We start from the raw sequence: 23,862 nt of genomic DNA, 5'->3' as shown, positions 1-23,862 counted from the left end.
ATGTCTATTATCTCTGAATAGCTGACTGAACATGCGCAAATAATTCTGCTCCCATTACAACCACCTGCTGGACTTCTTCATCAGCCATAAACATTCACACACTCAACTGTCGGGAGCAGTTTGGGGTTCAGTGTCTTGCTCAAGGACACCTCGGTACTTTAGCCAGGAGGAGACGGGAATCGAACCTGGAACCTTCAGATTCCAAGACGGCCGCTCTACAGTCCATTGAGGCAGTTCCAGGAGATCCCCAGCTAAATTAGTTAATACCAGTAAGACCCCCTGAGGGCAATAAGCTTGTGCAGCCGTACACGCATCCGCCTGGGTGACAGCACACTGCTGGGCGAGCGCTGGAGCTTTGGCATGGTGGGTCAGATCAACATATGGAATGAATTCTGTACTGGCCATATATGGAGCGTGTATTAAGTGTACAGGGTTTGATGAGGTTAGATCAACATGTGGAATGTCAGAACAGGTCAGCTCCATATATGGAGATCTAAGGGTGGCAGCGGGGGCAGTGTCTTGAGTGTACAGGGTTTGATGAGGGCCCAGGTAGGACTGGGCCTTTATTTTCGGGCCTGTTGAGAACTCTAGTTTTCGCCGGCTGCCGGGCAAGGCTGCACTGATAACTTTGGGGGCTGGCCAATATTGATGACATCAGAGATCTCCATCCATGATGATGTCATTTGATGTCACGAGCCATGACCATATATGGAGGCGTGGTGTGACGGACGGACTGACTGACGGGAAATGCACGTTTTCATAGTAAATGTGACCTGCGGTTGCAATCAAAATCAGTTTAACCAATTTAATCTACATACATCTGCTATTTGAAGATATTTATTATGTTAATATTCATGTTTTCTGATATTTTCACATTTTGAAAAAATGTGTTTAATCTTTTTTGTAATTTGGTGTGCAGTGGTTTGAGAACCACTACTGTTCTGTGTAAGAGTGTAAAATGTCAGAAGGAGGCATCAGGTAGCATAAACGGCTGTAATATAGCGTCATGGTAACCCTCCTGTAAGCGTTTCAGTGGTTTACATGACCATGTTGCATGTGCTTCAGACTTCACACGTCATGTGTGTGGACGCTCAGACCTCTGAATGCAAGCCCTTAGCCAAGGAGTAAAAATAGTACCATTATCGTGAACCATCACGCGAGGCATGGGCAGCCTTTGTTCAGACTACGCGGACATATTTGCCAGAAGGAAATGGAATAGTCATGAAGTGGAGTTCCGCTGAGAGGTATTACTAGTCTCTTATCACAGGCATGAAAGCTTCAGTATGTGTTGATTCAGCGGCTGTAGTTATGAGTCTGACTTCCCCTGTCTGACTCCCTCTCTGTGTGTGTGTGTGTGTGTGTGTGTGTGTGTGTGTGTGTGTGTGTGTGTGTCATCGATCGCAGGGTCAGCTTCTGTTGGTGCCTTGCCCCTACAAGGCTGACCACCAGGCAGGCCGATCCATAAAGTAGCAGGTTCAGTGTCGTGTTTATTCATGTGTCACTCAGTACATATGTGGTCTGTACTTGACTTCAAAGAAGCTAGCGTGGCTGTGCTGACCTGACCAACACAGCTGCACTCCACTTGCTAAAATTGGTGCAGCACACATATGACATCACAGAGATTTCTGTGTTGTCACTGCTGTTGCATCCCTGCCTGACAGGTGCCGCTCCAGCTTGTAGGATTACATCACCATCCCCACCCCCGGCTTCCCTCCCTTCCCTTTGTAGAGTGTTTCGAACCTACAACCTCTGCTGTGGTTGGCAGGCACTTTAGCACTGCACTACCCGAGCACATGAAACATATTTCATATTTATATTTAAGTAGGATTAAGGATAAAGAAAATCTGTCATTTAGAATGTATCATGTGTTATTGTGGGCCAGCACTGGAATTCAGTCTATAGAGGTGAGTGGAATCGCTAGGTTCAAGATTTAAGGCATTTTGTTCAAAACAAGCCACTCCTGCAAACTTTAGATGCCAATCTTAGCCAATCAGGATGGAATAGGAACAAGTGGCAAACATACCTACTACATCAGCTATTAAGCTGGCATGGGAAAATGAACTGGGGACTTCAATTTCAGACGAGCTCTGGGAAGACAGCCTTGAATAAATGAATGCGTGCTCTATCAATTCCAGACATTGCCTTATCCAGTTTCGAGTCATAATAGACTCCATTATTCCAAATTAAAATTACATAACATATACCCAGATATTTCTTCGCATTGTGACAAATGTAATACAATAGATGCAAATCTTCTTCATAGCTTCGCCCTTTGCCCTCGGATACAAAGATATTGGATTAAGATATTTGTATGTTGACGAAAGCACAGAAACAACTCTTCTCATATGGTCTGATTACAGCGAAAAAACTAATTCTGACACACTGGAAGAAGGAAGAGGCTCCTGCATTTAAGCACTGGTTAAATGAAATGACTAGTACACTTCATCTTGAGAGAATAAGGTATTTCCTGAGAAACAGGGAGAGACAGTTTGATAAGATTTGGCTGCCCCTTGTCCATTACCTGAGTAGAAACGATTAATAGACAGGATACCATTGATATGGTTGACTACGCCATTTTCTTTTCAGATGTTTTCCTTGAGCTTTCTATCATCTTATTATATAGTATGCAATGTCACTGAACAGTATGGGTGGGAGGGTTAAGGGATTTCTTTATCTTTTTTGTCTTTATTTTTTCTTTCATTTTGTTTCATAAAAAAAGTATTTCATATTATAATGTTTGTAATAATTTATCTGTTCAATAAAAACATATTTGACAAAAAAAAAGGATGGAATAGGAAGAATTGGACAGATCCGTCTTGATCACATGAACATAGAGATAATATGTAGCGATTTGCATGATTATCTGTAAGATTAATATATAATAATAAAAGACGGCGCTTTTGATGATGGCGCTATAAATGGCAGATGTTCAAAATTTCACGATCGGGCCAACGGTGCCAGAGATTAGATGTTCACAGACGGACGGACAGTCGGAAGGACAGACGGGGTAAAACATAGTTCCGGCCACACCAGTCTACATCTGAAGTTCAACTTAGAGCTCAGTTGCAGAGGGAGAGAAGGAAGGAACTGTTTGAATCACAGGATTCTTGAATTCAAGACCTACCACCAGGAGGATGTGTGCTGTGTGTGTGTCTCTGACTGGGAGCGCACATGTCTGCATGCGTGCATGTGTGTCCTCGTGAATGAATGAGTGCATGTACAGTGCAGTAGCCTACTGTATCATTCTGTCTCTATCTGGCTGTGTGAGTGCACGTGTCTGCAAGCATGCAGACTGTGTGTGAGTCTGTAGGGTTGGCATAACCGTTGGAATGGAACGCCATTAGACCTAGTGGTGGCCATGGAACGTTCTCTTTAGATTTCCTAAACCACAGGCGATGCTGCCAATTAAGTGAGGGAGCATCCCGAAACGACTAACCAGCTGTGAAAAAAAAATCTCCAAAAACTATTTTTTTAGACCCCCAGTACAAACACACATGCGTATGCATTATGCATACACAACCACACACAAAGACAACCTGAGAACCACACTCACCAAACCCAATACGGTAAAAAAACGTAGGTCTGCAGGAGTGAATGTGTTCCGCAGCGTCCTAGGCGAACTTCGGTATTTGTGGCTGGGAAAAGCATCAACTATGTAGGAAAGACATCCTTCAGTGTTTGTTTTCTCTGCTTCTCGGTACGCATCCTGTGGCTCTGACTGACTGGCTGCTGGCGTTACGTAAAAGCCAGACTCTGGGCTTAGATGTATTTTTTTCCACCCCTCTGAGTTTTGGTAAATGATTCAGCAGAGCCTGACTAAATGAATGTTTTCAGAGCCTGGTTATGAGCATAAACAGCTCTCCATTGCTCTTGGCCCTCAGTTGTGCTGAGCATTCCAAATTTGAGGTTTGCGCGTGTCCATTCTGTACAACTCATGTGACATGTGCATGTGTTACTTTTTATTTTTTGTGAAATTACATTTTAAACAAATATTTTGGTTATTAATTTCGTTGACAATTTCCCTAGTGACTCAATTTCAGGTGTGTGTGTGTGTGTGTGTGTGTGTGTGTGTGTGTGTGTTCACGTGCGCACGACGTGCTTGCATGTTTCTTTGCCGTGTGTGGCAGTGCATACCTGATCTCCCAGCTGTGTAGTTAATCATGTCCAGCCAGGGTCACTCAGTCAACCCTGGTAGAAAGGGCGACTCTCATCGCATCTATCCCACAATGCCCCCTTCTACTCTTTATATCACCAGCCAGTAATTATGTGCTCCAGTGATAGGCATGTGAGCCTTCACTCAAACACAGATACAGGCACGCACTATGGTTGATTAGCAGGCCTAATGGATCCACTTGTTCTATATTCCAACAGAACATTCCATAAATCAGAGGGCCATATAATTGCTTTCCATCATCAGCACGGTGACAGGCAGTTTGCCAGGTATTAGTGCGGCCACCTTCTCCTCCTTTCTCTCTCCTTTTTTTATCCATGTGGATTCATAAATCAAATTATCCTCAGGGGTCAATTAAGCTTCTGCTTAATACATTCTAACTCTGTCAGGTTTTGTTTCCCATTCATCAAGGTTTTTACGCAATAGTCTGTGATTAGTTACTAATTCAGGGTTCCCCCCAAATGGTGTGCCAATAAGTTACTCGTCGGTGATCCGCACAATCCAAGTATGAATCAACTTTTAGTGAACCCCCTCTGGGATTTGCCGTAGGGCCCTTAAAAACAGCAATATGACAGTCTCCAGTTGACAATCACATTGTTTGATACCAATGCAATCAATTGCAACAGAATCTCTGTATATGTCTTTCCTTTTCTTTTCTTTCTTTCTTTCTTTTCAGAACCTTATCCTGGAAAAAGGTTTGTTTCAGTAGGAGTTTTGTCCCCTCAGCCATTGCAGCATTAAACAAACTGCCCCGCCTTGCCTTGGTGTTATGTTGTTTCTGTACTATGTGCTGCTTTTGTTGTTGGTGTTGAACAGACCTGTGAAAATGAATATCCTTCGGGACCATAAAGATTATTATTATTTCATGAGCATTTCATACTTCTGTCAGTACAGAACATTAATTGATTGTGTCACATTGATTGTGACTGCGATTCTGAAAGCTTATTCTGGTGTATACAGTCTGCGTACACATCTACGTTTGCAGACTTACAGACTTTTGCAGACGTAGATGGTACATGATGCATTATGCAATGATTATTCCCAAGCCTCAGTTCACTTTAACCGTCACCAAACGAGCACGGCTCCCCTCAGATGTACTGACTCAGATATACTGTACATGACCTTTATCAGACCAGTCCCGGCCTCCCAAAACCAAGATTTGGAGAGTCTGCGGAGGAAGTGCTGCTGCCAGATCATTGAGATCCAGTTTGATTCTTCCCCGCATCGACCCTGCAGGCAAAGAGAGAGGAGGCCACTCCAAGAGAATTTGATCGACTACTGAGTATTATGGCCAAGTCCAGTGATGCAGACTATTTCTGCGAACACAAATTCCTACAATCTAAGAAATGGGACCTAACTCACACAGCCTGTGATTCGCACCAAAAGGTAGCAGATGTCCTTCATCCCAAGAGCAAGCTTTCCCAGAAGTAATACAAACTTTTACGGTTTGCTCTTAGTTATAGTCAATGGTTTCCTCAAAATACGTTCCAGGCTCAGGGGGAATGTCCTTCTATCGTTCATGTGGCTCTGTTGCCAGCTATCAGTATTGTTGTTTTTGTCCAGTTATTTTTTATTTAAATATTAGGGGACATTCAGATTGCTGCCATTGTGCTTTTCCACAATGTTAATGCTTAATGTATGCTTTGTCGTATGACGGTGTTGCACACTGTAAATAGAAGATCTACACGCTCAGAATATGGCACATCCACAATGCGTTGTAACCTGACTCTGCGAGATGGGGGCGGTATTGATTCACAAGTTCACAATACAGCCTCCATCTGGTATCGCTCAGGGATTGGCGTTGAACTGGCTGTGGTTGGGACGGACCAATCAGTGGCAGCTACGGGTGGGATCTAAGCGGGATCTAGGCGAGACTGGGTGTGACGCCATCGAGAAGCACCTGTTACAATTGTATTTGCTATCGCTTTCTCCAATCTTCTATTCTTGAAAGCAAGCGAAGACATGACCTACATATCCAACACGATAGTGAGGGGTTTCTAAAAAGTGTTGCTCTATCAGGTGTTCGTTAACACTTTTGTTGTTTGCGGGGGTTGTTTAATTTCCTGCTGGCGCAGCCTACCATACATGATGTACGTCATGTAGACACGCCAATGTGATTGACAGACAGTCCCATCCAATCACCTGCCAACTAACTTTGTGAAACAAATGTGATTGTGAAGCAAGCGTCTCTTCCATCTGGCGGAGTCAGGTTAGCGATGAAGTGTGTAAATCCAGCTTAAAACTGTTTTGTCTCATCACAAATCTTTGGTATGAACTATGGCTTTAGGATTTATAATACCTCTCAATCTGGATACAGTATTTCACAACAGAAAAACCCAACATGTTTTCTCTAACAAGCACGCCCATATTCAGGTTTACACACACTCTGGCATTCTTTGGTACCTTGAGTTTCCATGTTGAAGCAAATGCTACACCGGGGGCTATTTTCCTACCAACTTCCCTAACCCAATGAGGTCACAGCAATCAGAATCTGGAGAATGTTAAGAATGAGTAGTTTTAAGAGCTGCTGAGTAGCACCAGCATGGTTTATCAGATGGAAAGGGACTGATGGGGAGAGGGAGGTCGAAATATGCTCCACTTCCATCACTGATATACGATGGGTGGGGGAGTGGGGGACTAGTTTATCTCTGGCACTTTACTTCTCCTGCAGTCCGCTTTGCAGCATGTCCAACCTCCACTTCAAGTCAAGATAGACCTGCTATCATGACTGTTAAACATGAATTTCACTCCAGATAATTGTGGGACTTCAATATTGTGTCACTAAGCAGTATCACTGTAGGTGTCTGTCTCTTTTGTTGAAAGCACTTGTACAAACGAGAGATGCAAATCTTTTAGGTAGGATAAGTTATATTTCTTTGTTAAAATAAGTGTGAAATAGCTCTGTATTCTGATAATTCTCATTGAGTCTTTGTTCAATAACAAACACTCAACTGCGTATTTCCAGGTCAGGATACCAATGTGATCCAATAAGGAGACATAACTTACATAGATAGGATATAGTGGCGGCAGTGACTCAGGGGTAAAGTGGCCGGTAGATCAGCCGGATGGACTGCGAGGTTCCCAGTTCGATCCCAGAGTTAGTGTCGAAGTGTCCTTGAACTAGACTCTGAACCCCTATTTGCTTCTGATGAGCAGGTTGGTGCCTTGCATGGTTTCCCCCGCCGATGGTGTATGAATGGGTGAATGTAATGCACAATCTATGTTAAGCGTTTTGGACAGACAAAATTGGAGCTGGAACACCGACCTGAAAAGTTATTTATTATTTATTAAAGAGGTGGAAAAATGGGGAGACCCAGAGTTTTTCTGCCAAATTCAAATCTGGCATCTTTGAACTTCCGGTCCCGAAAATAAACCAGAAATGGTATTTCTGCAACCGCAGCGATGGCAGGTCTTCACTAGTTAATACCAGTGGAAGCCCTAGAAACATAGCCTACTTTATCATTAAATCAAATAATAATTATTGAACCATAATTTACTAAACGCATATCATGGTAATTTAGAGAAGACTTTAAACTAGCGACTGAAAGCATATGGTATTAATGACCATGTTTATTAACGTAATAAAATCAAGTGTAAAGTCTTGCAAAAAACACATTCACTTGAATATAGAGTTATTGCTGCAGAAACTAGCGGCCATTCATGTGAACTGTCACTTCCTATAATGTTTCAATTTAAAAAAACGATGCTTGCTGCCTGGGAGACCCATGTTACTGAACAAATGCTATAAAAAAATGCGATTATTATCATAATCGCCACGGAAATAAAGAAATATTACTATATAAAAAACCTAAACAGTTGTCAAGTATTTCAGCCCTTCATCAGACTATCTTTTGATTGATTGATTGATTATTTTATTAGACAATAGAAAATGCAAACAGTACATGGTTCAGTCAAAACACATTGGTCCAAAAGGATAGCACCTGGCAGTCTTGTTTCCATTCGGGCCCCATGCATTCATTCACAAACACAACAATGACAATAATCGAGATATCTCAAAGACATGATAACGATGAAATACAAATAAATCGAAATACACATTATACGTATCAATCGGAGCGGGGTATTAGGAGGTTGGCCTATCACCTTCTTTCCTTTTGACCCACTGACAATGATGTTTTAAAGGAAGCCAGTGATTTGCTTGTTTTGAGAGAAGGGGGCAGGGCATTCCACACCTGAGGGGCAGTGCTGTGGAAAGTGGATTTACCCATATCAGTTCCTCTAGTGTTGTGGCTGTGGGAGTTGCTCACCTTTGTGAGGTAATCAGTTGAATAAATGGTCACTGAGAGCATAGAGGGCAGAGCTGTATTTACAATTTTGAATGTCAGTCCCATTTTCAACTGCTTGACTCTGTCTTCTACCCGGAGCAATCATATGCCATCTAAATGTGTTGCATAAAGGTGGGTCATGGGCCCTAGGCCTAGAAGGAGTCGGATTAGTTTGTTCTGGGAGGTTTGAAGCTTCGTTTTTTTGTGACACTAATATTGAGAACCAGGAAGTACAGGCGTAGTCAAATCAGCGAAAATCAGGTTGTGCAGATTTAGGGCACAATCTTTCTCAAGACAAAGATTATTTGTGTGTGCTTGTTATACAACTACCTAAAAAAACATTGGCTACTGCCATCGGTGAATATCATTTGATTTGACAAGAGACCGATGGCAGTCAACTAGGCGAATAGGCGAATGTAGGTTATGGGAAATTGTTCCTCAGTACACAGTTGTTACTGGAGGCCAACCACAGCTGCATACTCAGTCCCACATCACAGATGTTGATCGGTCTATGCCATACACTGGAAGATGTGTTAATTTAACTCAAGTAAACAAGTATAACCAAATGGACCTGCAAATGAGTCTGAGTTACAAAAGGTGGAAAAACTCCAGCACAGAGTAAAACTAAACTTGTTTTGTTATTTCTGTCAGTCTTTTATTTTAGTTTACAAGGTGTTGTGTTCAGTTTCAACACAAACTCTTAAATTAATCTTTTTGTGAGGGTCCCTATATTATGATTCACTTCTTACAAGTCTCAGAATATTCAGGATTCAACATATTTGCAGAACATTGAAATAGCAGGCTGTAGGTTTCTTGTCTGGGTCAGGTTGTGTAATACATCTGAATTTCCAATGCAAAGTATGGAATTACGAGCAAACCTTTCATCACTGCTAAGGCCCTTCCTTTGGAGTACTGCATTAGAGGAAAAAACTCACACAAACCTCCATCAGAGCATGCAACAGTCAATGCTTTACCTTCCTTTTGCACTTCTTCCTTTTGTCAGTCAGTCAGTCATAAATCTTTATTATCTATAATGTATGTTAATCATTATAAAATCTGGCCAGTTATTTCCTGAAAGAGAAGATGACCTGTTAAGACAGACAGACAGGCAGTCGATGCAGGCAGGAGGAACTCTGAACTAAGGCGGGTTTGACTGAGACTGTGTTTTTTTGGAAAGGGGCTCAGGCAGGGATGCTTGCTATTCCCTCAAGTGTCTGGAAAGTGTGGCGTTTCCATTACAGTCTGTCTCGTTTCGCTGTAGTGGTGCCGTTGTTTTTACACAGAGGCCCAGGGTAAGAGGCAGCCCCCGTGGCCTTGTGTGCCCAGGCCTCGGCAGCCCAAGGTAGGGGAGAGGGGAGTGGCCCTGCTCCTCCAGGACAACACATGGGCTACATGTGGAGCTTCAAAGACATAGCTGCTGGATGGGCCTGGCTGCTGGCAGCCTGCTGTAATTGAGGAGAAATGAGAAGCAGGCTGCTAGGGATTGGGCTCAGACTGCTTGGCAAGACTGTCATGACTAGGATGGCTGGCTGACAGGTTCACTGGTTAGCCACTTAGCTGACTGATTGGCTGGCTGCTAGCTACACAGTAAAATCCTCAGTGTTCATTTCAATATGAGAGAGCACAAATGTAACCAAATGATCCCTGGTCTCTCATAGTTACACATGGAGAAATGAACACTAAGGATTTACTGTGTAGATGAAGAGACTGACTAACAGGCAGCCAGCTACTACTGGTGATATTCTTTGGTGGCTTGTTTTCAGCCATACATTTCAAACGATTTTAGTATTATTAGCTGTAATTTGACCTGTAAAAACAGCAAGAGTAATACAATTGTGTTCTGTTTTTATTTGGTATCTTATTCCTATCTCAGCAGGTCATCAACTGATAGAGAATTATTTTATGACCATTGCACAAAGTCTTTAATGAGGTGGAAGGTTGTAGAATTATGAACTTATGAACAACCAAACTTAATTGGCATTGCTGTCACATTCACAGTGCAGAAGGAAATTGCATCCCAAATGCAGAAAGTTATTAAAGGTACAGTATGCCGTATTGTAAGCACTTATATTTAGCAATATTCAAACATACAATATACACAATATAAACAATATCATACAACTATCACCATTATTGCTTGTCATGTCATTATCGCTTGCACATCATAGAAGAAATGCTACGTTGATTGAATGGCGTACTGTGGAACTATCTGCATTGAATTCTTAGCCTAGGATATCCCCAGATATCCCCCCAGTATTTTTTATGTATCAGCAATAATTAACATATCCTCATGACACAGTCAAATTCTGATTGTTATTTTGAAAATCAGCATACATAACAGACAATACACGGTATTAAATTAAGACACCAACATTAAAAGGGATTTGGTTCCAGTATCCCTGACAACTTTGACATTAATATTTCATCTTCAGGTTTCTTGTAAAACCAAAGTCTTTTCCACACCTGATTATCAGGTGCGTTGGCGGAGCACAAAAAACTTAAAGAATACACTTTATTTTAAGCCAACATTTTGTTCAGGCATCTTCAGGTTCCTTTGGCAAGATCATAGTGTATTACCATAGTTGTATTATAATCTTCTTTGACTGCCTCCCGCAATTCAGTCTAATGTCTCTCACCGCAAGCTGTAGAAAATGTGTCTTTTATTTTGAAGACCCCAAAATTCACTTCCCAAAAAAAAGGATTACAGCAAAGCAAAATCGCTAATATGACCATCGTAACTTTAAAATTCATCAGAAGCTTATAATTATCATTGTTGTGTTATAATTTGATCTATAAATGCGCCTCGTCTCTGTACGTCGGTAATCCACGTAAATAGAGAACCGTTCACCCCACCGACTTCAAATTTGACACACACGTTCCACACCACCACAGGGACTTCCCCCCTTCTTCTTTGTTGGTTTATATTTTGACTCTAGTGGGTGGGGGATCCCGTTCATTTTTTTAATAAATGGGACCATAATTTTAGATAGAAATGAGACTTTAAACTAGTGACTGGAAGCAAAAAGTATTCATGACCATGTTTATTAAGGTAATACAGTCTAGGTGAAGTTGGGCCCAAATACATGGACTTCTATGGGGCTATGGGTTTTTCTTGAGCCCAATGACAGCGCCACAACAGGCCATTATATTAACTTTCATTTCCTTAGTGGCTTCACAAAATATCTGTCTGACTGCCCCCCTGCTCCAGACACGGCCCAAATCCAGATCCCCTGTGGAGCTGGCCTGTGTTGACATCACAATGATGTTCTGACATCTGCATAGACTCCATATTTGGGCATGCCTGACACATAACTCCATATATGGGCATAAAAGTGACACAGACATACCGGTAATAACTGGGTGGGAGCATGCATTTCCAACTTTCATCGTTCCAAGTAGGCCAGTTCCCAACAGGCACCGTTAGGGAGGACCGGCCAGTGGACCGATGGACCAACAGGATGATGTCACGCTCCTGACACCATGTTGTCTAACCCGGTCGAACCTCAATATATCGTCATGGCATCAGGCGCAAACAAATAACTCAGCTCCATATATGGGCACCCATACAGTACATATTGTCATATACTGATGACATCAGGGATCTCCATATTTTGACATAAATGGGACTTATGATCCTCGCCCCACAAACACACACACACGCACGCGCGCGCGCGCACACACACACACACACACACACACACACACACACACACACACACACACACACACACACACACACAATATATAATAGGCCTTAGTGTTTGTATATACAGTAGTATATAATAGTGTATACCAAAGTGTTTTTTCCCTAGCTGAAAACACATAAATCATCTAGAACGCTCATCCAAACACCCAAAGTTATATATATTTCAACTGTTGGCAAGTCCAAGCAGATAAAAACACCAGACAACGTGCACTTGAGCAGCAGAATACTAGCACTGGCCTTCTGTAGTGCCATGTATTCACTCTGTGGCGCTCCCATTGAGAACAATTCAAAACATACACTGCACGGTGGACACAGTCACAGCCCCTTAGATTAAAGAATCCCAAGGCTTATTCAATTTGTGTAACACATCACTATCCAGCATTAGTAAGCTAGCCTCTTTAAACCGCTGAAGTCTGGTTAATTCCAGAGGGTTTAATTTCATTATCCTTTTCAGGTGGACCTCTGTAACCAACCTTGGTTTACAGTACATCAGCACATAACCCTTTGTTTCATACTGGAAGGAAAGGAGAACTCTTTCTGGGAAAGCCCTTCATTAACATTTATGGGAAACCTTATGGCTCTGTAGCCCCCCTTTTTAGATGAACACATACTGTAGGCCTACTGCTTTTCCTCATTTTTCCACATGAGCCCCTCCCCTACATCTACTGTTGCATAGCTGTTTTGGGAAATCCCTCATAATGGGCAGTAAGTCTGTACTTTGGCTGGCAAAGTCTCCTTTTTTCCCCTTTGGGAAAGCGTCCATGGCATTCTTTGGAAAGTGTGGGTGGAACCAATGTGATGCTATGATGGTGTTTTCTTACTGCAGAACACTGTGTTTCCAGACCCTTTTAGTATTCTGTAAAGCAGCAGCAGTGATCAAGTGAATGCACATATGGAAATAACTGAAAAAGCGTGATATTGTACTGTATGTACAGTAATAAAGTTAGTTAGGGTCTAGCGGGGCGGGTGGTGGGTGCCGGCGAAAACAGCCGGTGGATCCTATTGGTTCAGCGATCTGAATGCCCACCCCCCTCCTCCCTTCCCCTGGCCTCCGCGGTAGAAAACAGCAGAGAACACCGACATCACCCAATGGGTTTCCTGAGGCTTTTCTTTTCGTGACGAATGCGAACGAATATAAAAGCCTCGCTAGTTCGATCCCGGGTTACCCCAGAGTTATTGTCAAGTATCCTTGAGCAAGACTCTGAACCCCTAATTGGTCCCAATGTGCAGGTTGGTGCCTTCCTTACATGGTTTCCAGTGGGGTTGTCCCGATCTGATCACGTGATCGGAAATCGGGGCCGATCACGTCCTTTTCAAATGATCGGAATCGGATCGGGAGCTAAAAAACATGATCGGGACATCACTAGTATCTATATTGATGATATTAGACTGGATGTTGTCTGTGATTTTGGATATTGTACTATTGTGATATGTGATATATGTTCTATGAAAATATAAATATCAGATCGGGAAAATCGGTATTGGCAGATAATCAAATGATCGGAATCGGATCGGGAGCAAAGAAAATGTGATCAGGACATCACTATAGTTTCCAGCGCTATATAAATGCACCATTTACCATTTTACCATTTAAAAGCAAGGATGTGCTGGTGGCCAAGCTCAAATACTACCGTCAATGGATTAGGTTTTACAGCAGTTTATTTACAGACCTGCATGAGGCATACCCACAGCACATGCAGCTCTACTACACAAGCAATAACTTATTATGGGAACAAAGTATGAAAGGAAAAGAAGTGAATAGTTTTAGAGTGAACACGCCTTTTATCAGTGACATTCCCTCACCTCCACTGAGGTCAACATTCTCTGACTGTGACTCACTATATCCTCCCTCCTCAGCTTCATGGCTTCCCTGACCTCGGTGCCGGGGTTCCTCTCTTCCTGACAGGCCGGCGGCGTGGATCCGCTGTGGAGGATTCCCTCCTTCTCCTCCTACGCAGGGAGGAGAGACAGGATGAGGGAATCCTCACAGCGACTCCACAACTTGTGACTCACATCATATTCTTGTGGAATGACCCCCCTCCCCCCTCCTTTTTCCTATTCCCCTCCTCCCACACGGCAAAATCCTGTGTGTTAATTGGGCCCGTAAGGGTCCAATTGGTTCCATTTGTACAATAACAGAGTTAAATTAACGTTCAGGATTTGACTGTGCACGTAGGTGCTAATTCAGTCAAGCACTGTTTCATTTGTTATGGATTGTTACCTCTTTTCCGATTGTTTCCTCTCCTCTTCTCTGATGTTGTGAGCTTTTAGATCTGAACTCATTTAGAAAATGTGTTTTTTTTAATTATAAAATTTGACCAAAGTGGGAGTTCAGGGTTAAAGTGGTTACGTCAGGCTCAGGGACACATAAATTGAGATGAATCCAAGGAAATGTTTGTTTGAGCATTCCAAAGTGTGGCACACCTCAGGACTCAGTCAGGTTTCGGAGTACAACTCAAAGACGTGGGAGTTCTGGGTATGTTCCCTCACTTTCCCAGAGGACTCAACAACCAGAGTTAAAATAAACAGAAAGAAAAACTAATATGTTTAAGACGTTTAGAAAAAACATGTTTTTTTATTAATGGCAATATTTGTATGCAATGTCCAAGTGCACTAGACTATAGAAATAAACATATATAATTCATGTTTCCATTAATAGGAAGAGGATTCCAGAAGGAAAGAAAGAAAGAAAGAGACATCAACTTAGCAGTAGATATACCAGTAAGACTGTCTGTCTGTCTGTCTGTCTGTCTGTCTGTCTGTCTGTGTGTCTGTCCCGCTGTTACTGTATATGTGGACCTGGCCCCTTTTGTGCCCATATATGGAGCTGAGTGATTGCTGATGCAACACACTCCATATTTGGATAGCGGGACGGACACACGGACACACGGACACACAGACAGACAGACAGACAGACATGATCTGATAGGTCTCATAGTAAGTGCTCACTGCGTTCGCAATCAAACATTTAAATGGATTCAATCAATCAATCAATCCTTGGGGCCTCCCTGACACATTTGTTCCATATGAAGATTGGTTATGGTATTCATAGCAATAAGCGTCATGGGAAGCTCAAGAAGTTAGTCATACTGCAGTATGGTGGAACAGTTACATTCCAGTGACAACCTTCAGACATTGAACAGGTAGAAGTTCTCTTTATGGCCTTCCTAATTCCAGCATTCGTCTTCTATTCTCCTAAGTCTGAATCTCACTCAACACAAACAGACTTTAGGGTTCGTCACACTACCTCTGGGTCATTACCACATTGCTTGTGGCCGCCTCGGTGTGTGCTTGGCCAGAAGTCTAAGGCATACGCACATTCTGTGTTGCCCGTTGAGTGATTGACTGCTTATTGACCCTCTCTAAGAGTGTTTGTGTCTAGATTCACCAGACACACAAACCTAAGTACTCTTAGCTTCTTCTCCCCACACCACCACGTGGGTGGTCCTGTATCTACCAACCCATGTAGGCCATAGGTGGCTAGGAGTAGGATTTCTGCCTTTATGGCTTTCCCGTAGAGGAAACACTAGACCTTTATCCTGTTTGTTTCCTTAGCACTCATATTGCTGTCCCATGCTTGTGTTGTGATCACAGCAAATCATGACTGATTTGACTATTTGCACATGCATTCAGTCACTGGGGGCTGTATAGCTTTTTCTATATGCTTTGTTGTATAAATACATATTATACATATTTGATGATAATAATAATAATACATACTATTTATATAGGGCTTTTCTAGGTACTCAAAGTCGCTTTACAGGACAATACATTGATATTTATACATTTCCTGTAGTCACTTCCTATCCAATAATTGGTTAAAGCAGTTTTACAGAGTACATTAATGTGGGAGGAGAGTGGAGGTTAGTCCACTGAAGGACATGCAGTACTTACCTCTGTCCCCTGAACTTTGGAATGTTTGATATCACATACTCTGATACGGTACATCTTGGCACTCCACTAGAGAAACTCCTAAACCAGTGGTTTAACCACCATAATGACAATGTCATCATTACAAAACGGATATCCAAAATAGCACATCAATGCATTGTGATCTTGTAGTTCAGCTATTAAAAAAACCCAATGCCTGATAAGTATACATTAATATAAGGCTTAAGACCCTTTTTGAGTGGTGCAACCACTCCTACAACCAGCAATGTCCGTGTATGTACCTGTTTGTGTACCTGAATGAGCACGAGTATGTAGCAGTAGGGGGCGCCAGAAACAGAGAGAGGGGTAGTGCTGTGTCTCTAATGAGAGAGAGAGAGAGAGAGAGAGAGGGTGGGGGGGGGGGGGGGGGAATTGCACCACTCAGTTCACACTTGTGTGATTTTTATCAGGAAGTTGCAATCTCAGAAGTCGGAGCAAAATAGGGGTAGTGGCGCAGTAACACTTTCTATCAGTCAGTGACAACTTAAACCCTGTATACTTTACCGTTTGACAATTGTTGCACTTTACTGAGATTTCTGTTTGCTAAATGTTTCAGCATTTAGGGGTACAGTATGTGTTGCTAATTTCAAATTAATTTTGAAGAAATGAAAGCCAGTGAGATGGTAAGCAGGATATTTAATGGAAAAACAAATTAAATGTAAATGCATGCATGTATTGCAGTTTCACAAAAGCATCCATCCGCACGTTTTGAATCAAATCCAACCTGTTTGCAGCTGTGTTTAATCAAATTATAATCTCCCTCAAGTGTGGCATGCAGGCTTTACTACAAAGCTCATATTTTCCTGCCTGCCTGCCTGCCTGTCTCTGTATCTCTCTCCCTCTCCTCCTACTTTCCTCCTATAACTTTCAGATGAGAATTCTCCAGGTCACGCATTGTGTAACTCAGGCACTGCTACTGTCTCCTGCTGGGCAGGCAGGGTACAGTAAATGTGTCTGAGCCAATGGCATTTCTACAGAATTAGTAGGGCATTGGGAGCCCCACTTGAGATTAGTATGGAATTGCACTGATATTAGCTGAATGTTCTCTACGGCTAAGGCAGCCTGCCAGATCCTTGTGGTCTGGTCAATGTGGTGTGAGGGTCGTAGATGAGCTGCCGTAGTTACTGTATACGCCTTCACATTGACCTACTTCTCAACATTTATGTAATCCTAACGCAGACGAAGGTATTGTAATAATTAGAGTCAATGTAATGGCTTGGTTAGCCACAGGTATTTCTCCAACATATACCATGGATGTATTTGGATAATCCAAGGACAGGGCATTGGAGAGTTCATTTTCTCTTGGCCGGTGCTAAATGAGTTGTTGTCGTTTAATCGTTTCGCTACATGCTGTGACAGTGCTAACCACTGCAGTTAGTTCCCTTGTGGAATGTACAGCCTCAACACCATGACAGAATTAGGCTACTCATTTTTTCCATTTATGCAAGCACCTGTGTGTGTGTGTGTGTGTGTGTGTGTGTGTGCGTGTGCGTGCGTGTGCGTGTGCGTGTGCGTGTGCGTGTGTGTGTGTGTGTGTGTGTGTGTGTGTGTGTGTGTGTGCGCGCGCCTTGAGAAAGTGTGTGTGCTCCTGAGATACTTACTGGCCACATTTTTGGACAAAGTTTAGATAAATCTATTGTCCAATCATTGGTGTCCCTAGATCTACAGTTTCATGAGGTCGGGGTAAGGGTTACACATACACTGTATCTGTTTTTTATTTATGGGTAAGGTAGGGTTATATGAAATTAATTAAGTCAATGCAATGTCCCAAAACATTTGCAAAACCAACAATGCGCGTGCGTATGTGCGTGCATGTGTGCGTAGTCCTGCCAGACTGTGCCAGTACCCCATTAACGCTTCTGAACATTCTCTCCCCTGTGGCTGCCACTGAAGCAGGCCTTTACGCTCTCACATTGAAGATTCACTTGTTTGCGACCATCTGTGACCATAGTCTATTATCTATTATTGAGCCATTTAATCTCAGTTGCTCCTTTAGTCATACCCTCTCCATCTTCCATGGTGATGAAGATTTACCTGCAAGTGCATAGCCATATCCACGGAATTTGTTCTTTTTCCCTTTCATTTTTTTCATACAGTTAATGAAGTCTGCATTTGTTCAGACTCCCTGTAGATAGGCCTGAAACGTAATCATTATTGCAGTTCTACATTCCACTGAGCTTTTGAAATGTACTCTGTGTTAGGCCACTATTATCTGTTACCATCATCATCTGTAGAATGTCTAGCCGAAGCCCCAACTATGACACACAAGCTCAAATCAGTAGCCCACATCCATACAAGTAGCTACTTTGTCCTAGTCAGTGAAGTTTATTACTACTGTATGACTCTTTTTGAGTCTTGATTTAACCATATAAACTAAATACAAATTCAGTGCACTGTTCTTTCAGCTTCTATGAGGCTGAAAGAACAGTTTCTTCAAAAATGTGTTCCCTAGTTTTTGAATGACCCATTCAGTCTCCACATTGAAAATATTAAGATGAGGAACACTTTCATACATAATGTGCTTATCTTTGTACCTTCTAATTGCAATTGTAAACATGACAATGACATGATCAGGCTGAGCGGAGTTCTGAATCTGTGTGATGCTGGAGCGTGGGACTGTGTCGCTCGGAGCAGGGAGGCTAGGATGACCTTCTGGAATGCCATTGTTGAGTGCCCTGTCCCCGTTCCAAATGCACCATGCCCTATCAGACTGATGGTCCTTTTTAGCAAATGTGATATCCATGGGCACCATGGGCTGGTGGAGGGAGGGGTGTCCATAAAAAAGACCCAAATAAAAAGGCTGTTCTCTCTGCTCCGTCTCCCCTGTCTGGTGCAGGAACGGCAGGAATGTGGCTGGCAGACCGGCTGGCCCTAAGAGCCCAAAGCCCCTAATGAATTTTAAAAGGGCTTTCTCATTCAAAGCAGGAGCTGGCTAACAGCGTGTTCCCTGGCCTGAGCACCGTGGAGAGATGGGAGTACGGAGGAGGAGGAGGAGGAGGAGGAAGAGGAGAGGAGTTAGTGTTGTCAGAGTGGGGCTGACAGCTAGGTGGGGTATTGGGTGTCCTTCTCAGTGAGAGATAATGGCCCACTCTGCATGGGAAGCTACTGTAGGAGCATTCTTGGCCCTGTCATGAGGGACTGAAGAGAATGGAAGGAATGTGAGAGACAAAGAGAGAAAGAGATGGAGGGATTGAGGGGAGGGAGAGAAAGCCCTTCAGAGATGAGAAAGTGAGCAGAAAAGGATAGCGGGAAAGGCATGCAGGCGGTAAAGAAATTGACCTCATGCTGCTCATTGTCTGTGAATAGCGACGATGCTACTTTGTCTGCAATGATAATTTAGTGTTAATGAATCAAATTACCTGGATACTGGATTGAGCCATGTGTTGGCCATGGTGATGCTACCCTTTCCAAATGAAGATAAAGAGCTGAGCCAAATGACTTCCACACAATGGTGATGTAGGCCACCGTTAACAAAGACGTGCTGACTGACCAAAAGACCTGAAACCACTTGCAGTATAGTACCTATATGGACTCTTCCATTGCTTTGTAAAGACAGTGATCCATAGCCACAAGGTTCCCGAGAAGCTCTGTCAGCTCCACACTTCATTAATTCCAATTATCAGCATGTCTGTCGGGAGCTATTTAGGAGTAAATGCTGCAGCCTGCTAATTGTTTTCAGTGTCTGCAGCAGATAGCGAAGCTGTGTCAATCACATTTGTACCGCTGTGCAATAACCTAGCAGCACTCATTGCAGATTTTATAAATAAGGCATACAGCCGTTACTCTTCTGTCAGCATACAAGGCCCAACTTATTATAATTTTGTTAATCTTTTATTGGTAGGGAGATTCAAAAGGATTTTTAAGCCGGGCCCCAGAAAGGTACCGTAGTCACATCAGGACACGTCTATAGAAATTTAGAAAAGCCACCAAAAGTGAGTTGTGACCCATATTATTACTGAAACTTTAGATTCAAACATAATATGGGTCATAACTCAGCGACAAATGTTGTAAGACATTGGAATTTGTTCGATATTGTAGGTAAGATATCGCCTGGCCAGCTCCCCATGGATTAATAACAGCTACTGCCTCATCTGTGAACTGGAAGGTGGAAGAATGTTATTTGTTGCCAATACACAGCTGGCTAAAAAATTCTTATGTAACAAATACAGAAAAAGAAAAGTACTCTGTTTTGGGAATTTATGTTCCTGCCAAATTTGGATGACAGCTTTTTTCCTGGAGGTGTCGGCCATATTCAGTGATACTGTAAATTATTGTTGTCTGGTCAGGTAATTTACATACACTCAGTCAGGACCTTTCCTTTTTTATGCTGTATGAATCCCGGTTTTTCATTCTAAAACCCCTTACTCACAAGATGGTGATAAAAGTATTTTGACAGTCTTCATGGAAATTGGTAACATTGTACAACACAAGCATTTAATGTTCAGTAAAATATTCTGGCTCTGTGAAATGGTCTGTGCTGTTGCTAAATTGTCAACTTTCTGTGTTTTCTGAAATCTATCTTGAAAATCATGGCTTCAGGCTTTGAAGCAAACTATCAAATAGCAGCCAAAATGACCATCCCTAATGAAAAGTAGATCTGCTTTTTTCGCCAAATGTTTGTTCATCCATTGTTGCCGAATGCTCACCTATTGTGAGGGTTCATAATCTATTCTTATGATTCCTAATATTCTGGCTGCACAGCACACATCTCCACACATTTGCACACCTTCTGTTGTACTTTCCATCTGGAGAGAACCACTCATCCAATGCAATGCAAACTGCTTCTTTGGCTCCATTTGGAAACTGCCCCCCAAATTATGCCAGCACGCACGCACGCTTTGCTCTATGTTCATCTATCTATAATTAGGGCCACTGCGTTTCACTTAGTGTGTGTGTGTGTGTGTGTGGGGGGGGGGGGGGGGGGGTGGTTGGGGGATGCTGGGGTCAAAGGGTCAACACCCTTTGGTCACACCACCTCCAGTGAAGTCAGAGGAAATGCCTGAGAGCTGAGGTAAAAGGACTAGTCCACAGACTGTGGCAGATTCCTGGAGAGACCACAGCTGTGATAGCAGAAGGTCAAGACTGCCCCCTAAACCAGAATGAGCTCATCATGATGATGATGATGATGTAGGAGCAGCACTGGGGACAACATAAGAGTTTTAGAGTACAATAGTCTCCACTTGCAATTATTGTTGATGAATAAGATTAATACATACAGTACGTTTTGTAGGTGATTTCCCAATAGATGAGCTGTGCTGATGAGCTCAGAATTGTAGACAGATCTGTTCTGTATACGTTGAATGCCAAAGCTGAGAAGATTAATTAGATTTACCAATGTGTGTAATTTTGTGCTTAGAAGCGGCGTTTCTGCTCTGATCTGCCAGGCATTTTTTGTTCAAACAGAAAATCAGTAGAGAACTAAAAGAACAGGACATGACATTATTTGATCAAAATGCCCTGCAGTATACTTTGTTTACTTCCTCAAAACCCGGTCCTCATCCTCTGATAGTTGTCCTAGATAACTAAACGAGACTGGCTTTTGTCCTGCCTTATGAAAAGTGAGTTGGCTGTGGAACGGCTTCCAAAGACAAAATGCAAGGATTATGTGTGACCTATACATATGTGCTGCAGTCAAAACCATTATCCACTTTAAATACTTTTGATCTGCTGCTATCCCCAATCTAGGGATGCTAGGGCTCCATTGGTTGATGGGTGCAGTGTAGCTATCACTTGATAGGACACTGATATCTTCCTGGAATAAACTAAAGCAGAGATTTAAAGCAAAAGCATTATGCAAGAGTTTGTCTCCTAGACATTGTATGAAGTGGTAGTGATGGACACGCAGAATAATGCCCGGGCAAACTTGCATATCACTGTAGCTGAATACTGTATAGACGGATGTTTGTTACAGTAGTTAAGTTCTGTTAGTGTGTATGTATGTCCAGGGTTAAACACAACAGGTCATCTAAAAGTGCCATCCTATCCAAACAACACAAACAAGAAGTAGCCAATATGAGAAATGTAGTGTGTGTGTGTGTGTGTGTGTGTGTGTGTGTGTGTGTGTGTGTGTGTGTGTGTGTGTGTGTGTGTGTGTGTGTGTGTGTGTGTGTGTGTGTGTGTGTGTGTGTGTGTGTGTGTGACCACATGTGAGAATAGTGCATTATGTCGTATGTGTGAGTATGGCTCTGTTATCTGATAAGCGTACGGCCAGGCCTACCTGAATGACCTCATTATTTGGCCCTCCACGACTGAGCAGAAGCAGAGGCCTTCGATTAGCTAACATCTCGGCAGGCACGCTGAGGTCATAGTGAGATAGGGCCTGTGGAAACACTGATGCTATGCTAACATCACTGGCCCTTCTCACTGTTCCCTGAGGAACCCCAAAAACAGGACAGTAAAACCACACCGGGCGGTCACGGTCAGTAAGCAGACCAGCCAACCAGCTTGGACCCTATAGCGTCCCTATTCTGGGACTGTCATGAAAGGCGAACATTCTATGAAAATAGAATAGCAGAGATTTGGTGTAGAGGGAAAACGGAGATGGTCAAGTATAAACCACTGGAGGACCATGGTCGACAAAGTATAAGGTTTAAGTGGGGCAGGGCCGGATTAACACCTCTGAGGTTCCCCTGGGCACTGAAGCTGGAAGGCCCCCCCTACATGCACGTGCAAATTTTGTGTGTGCTTAGCGCGCACACAAAATTTGGGCCGTTTTGGGGCAGTTTTATGCTGTTATATTGGCCTATTCCCGGCCGCCTACCCCACCCCAGAGTGACAGTCAGGCAGTAACAAGCACATTATTTTTATTTGACCCATATAGTAAGCAAATGGGTGATAGAATGTGCCAGTGCCAGACAGTGTATTTCAGTGTTTTTACCTTTTTTTGGTCGAGCCACCTGACGCTATGCATGCAGATTGAAAACAAAGCAATGCTGGATGGTGGACATCACGTCTATTATTCCACCAGAATCACCTCTCCACCTGACCTCACACAGCCCACCTTTTACAGCCAATCACCTGACCTCACACAGCCCAGTGGGCCCACCCACCTTTTACAGCCAATCACCTGACCTCACACAGTCCAGTGGGCCCACCCACCTTAAACAGCCAATCTAGCGCATTGTTGCTGCTTTACACACAATTGCACTTTTCAGCTGCATTCTCCGCAACAATAAAACACTAACTTTTTTTAGACACCATTTATTGCATTCTGATTAGTGGGGGAAATTTCTGTGAAGGTAAAAACATTTAGCCCAAGGGCCCCTGGGCACGTGCCCCCAAAGTGCCCATATAGTAGATCCGGCCCTGAAGTGTGTGTGTGTGTGTGGGGGGGGGGGGACAGCTAGATGAATTGTGGGTTGGCCGGTTGTTTTTTCTTGGAAATACATTGTGAAATATGCTTACAGTATGCTATCACATTTGATGTCTTCTGAAATCATCCATTCTTTTCTAAGAAGCACGTGTTTGTTACGTAAACTGATGAGCCCAGTATTCATCCCAAAAGCTTTATTTTGTTTGTATTACTTTTTTTTAAAGGATTCATTTTGGTTCTTCTACCTCTTTTCCAGAGCCACAGCCTTGTAAAAAATGAACATACTTCCTTTAGAATGACATCATTTCATGGCTCCCTGAGATGATGTCATGCTGACCTCTTCGACAGAAGACGTTTCCTTTCACTCCACTCATGAGCAAACTGGCTGCTGTCATGATGTTCCTCTTACTGTAGGTGTTGCTGGGATATAATAATAATAAAGTCATTTTAGAGTCTG

The 23,862-nt window shown here is 42.9% G+C and overlaps 1 protein-coding gene across 3 annotated transcripts in view; it reads left to right on the top strand.

Annotated features, from left to right (window-relative positions):
- The window catches only part of ddah1 (dimethylarginine dimethylaminohydrolase 1), a 90,464-nt gene that overhangs the window by 41,945 nt on the left and 24,657 nt on the right, over positions 1-23,862 (top strand). The gene's annotated exons all lie outside the window — the stretch shown is intronic.

The sequence above is a fragment of the Protomyctophum bolini genome (assembly GCF_963924005.1).
Source record: "Protomyctophum bolini genome assembly, chromosome: 8".
Classification (NCBI taxonomy): Eukaryota; Metazoa; Chordata; class Actinopteri; order Myctophiformes; family Myctophidae; genus Protomyctophum; species Protomyctophum bolini.
The sequence above is the reverse complement of the archived record's forward strand: the minus strand, read 5'-3'. Positions and strand labels throughout refer to the sequence as shown.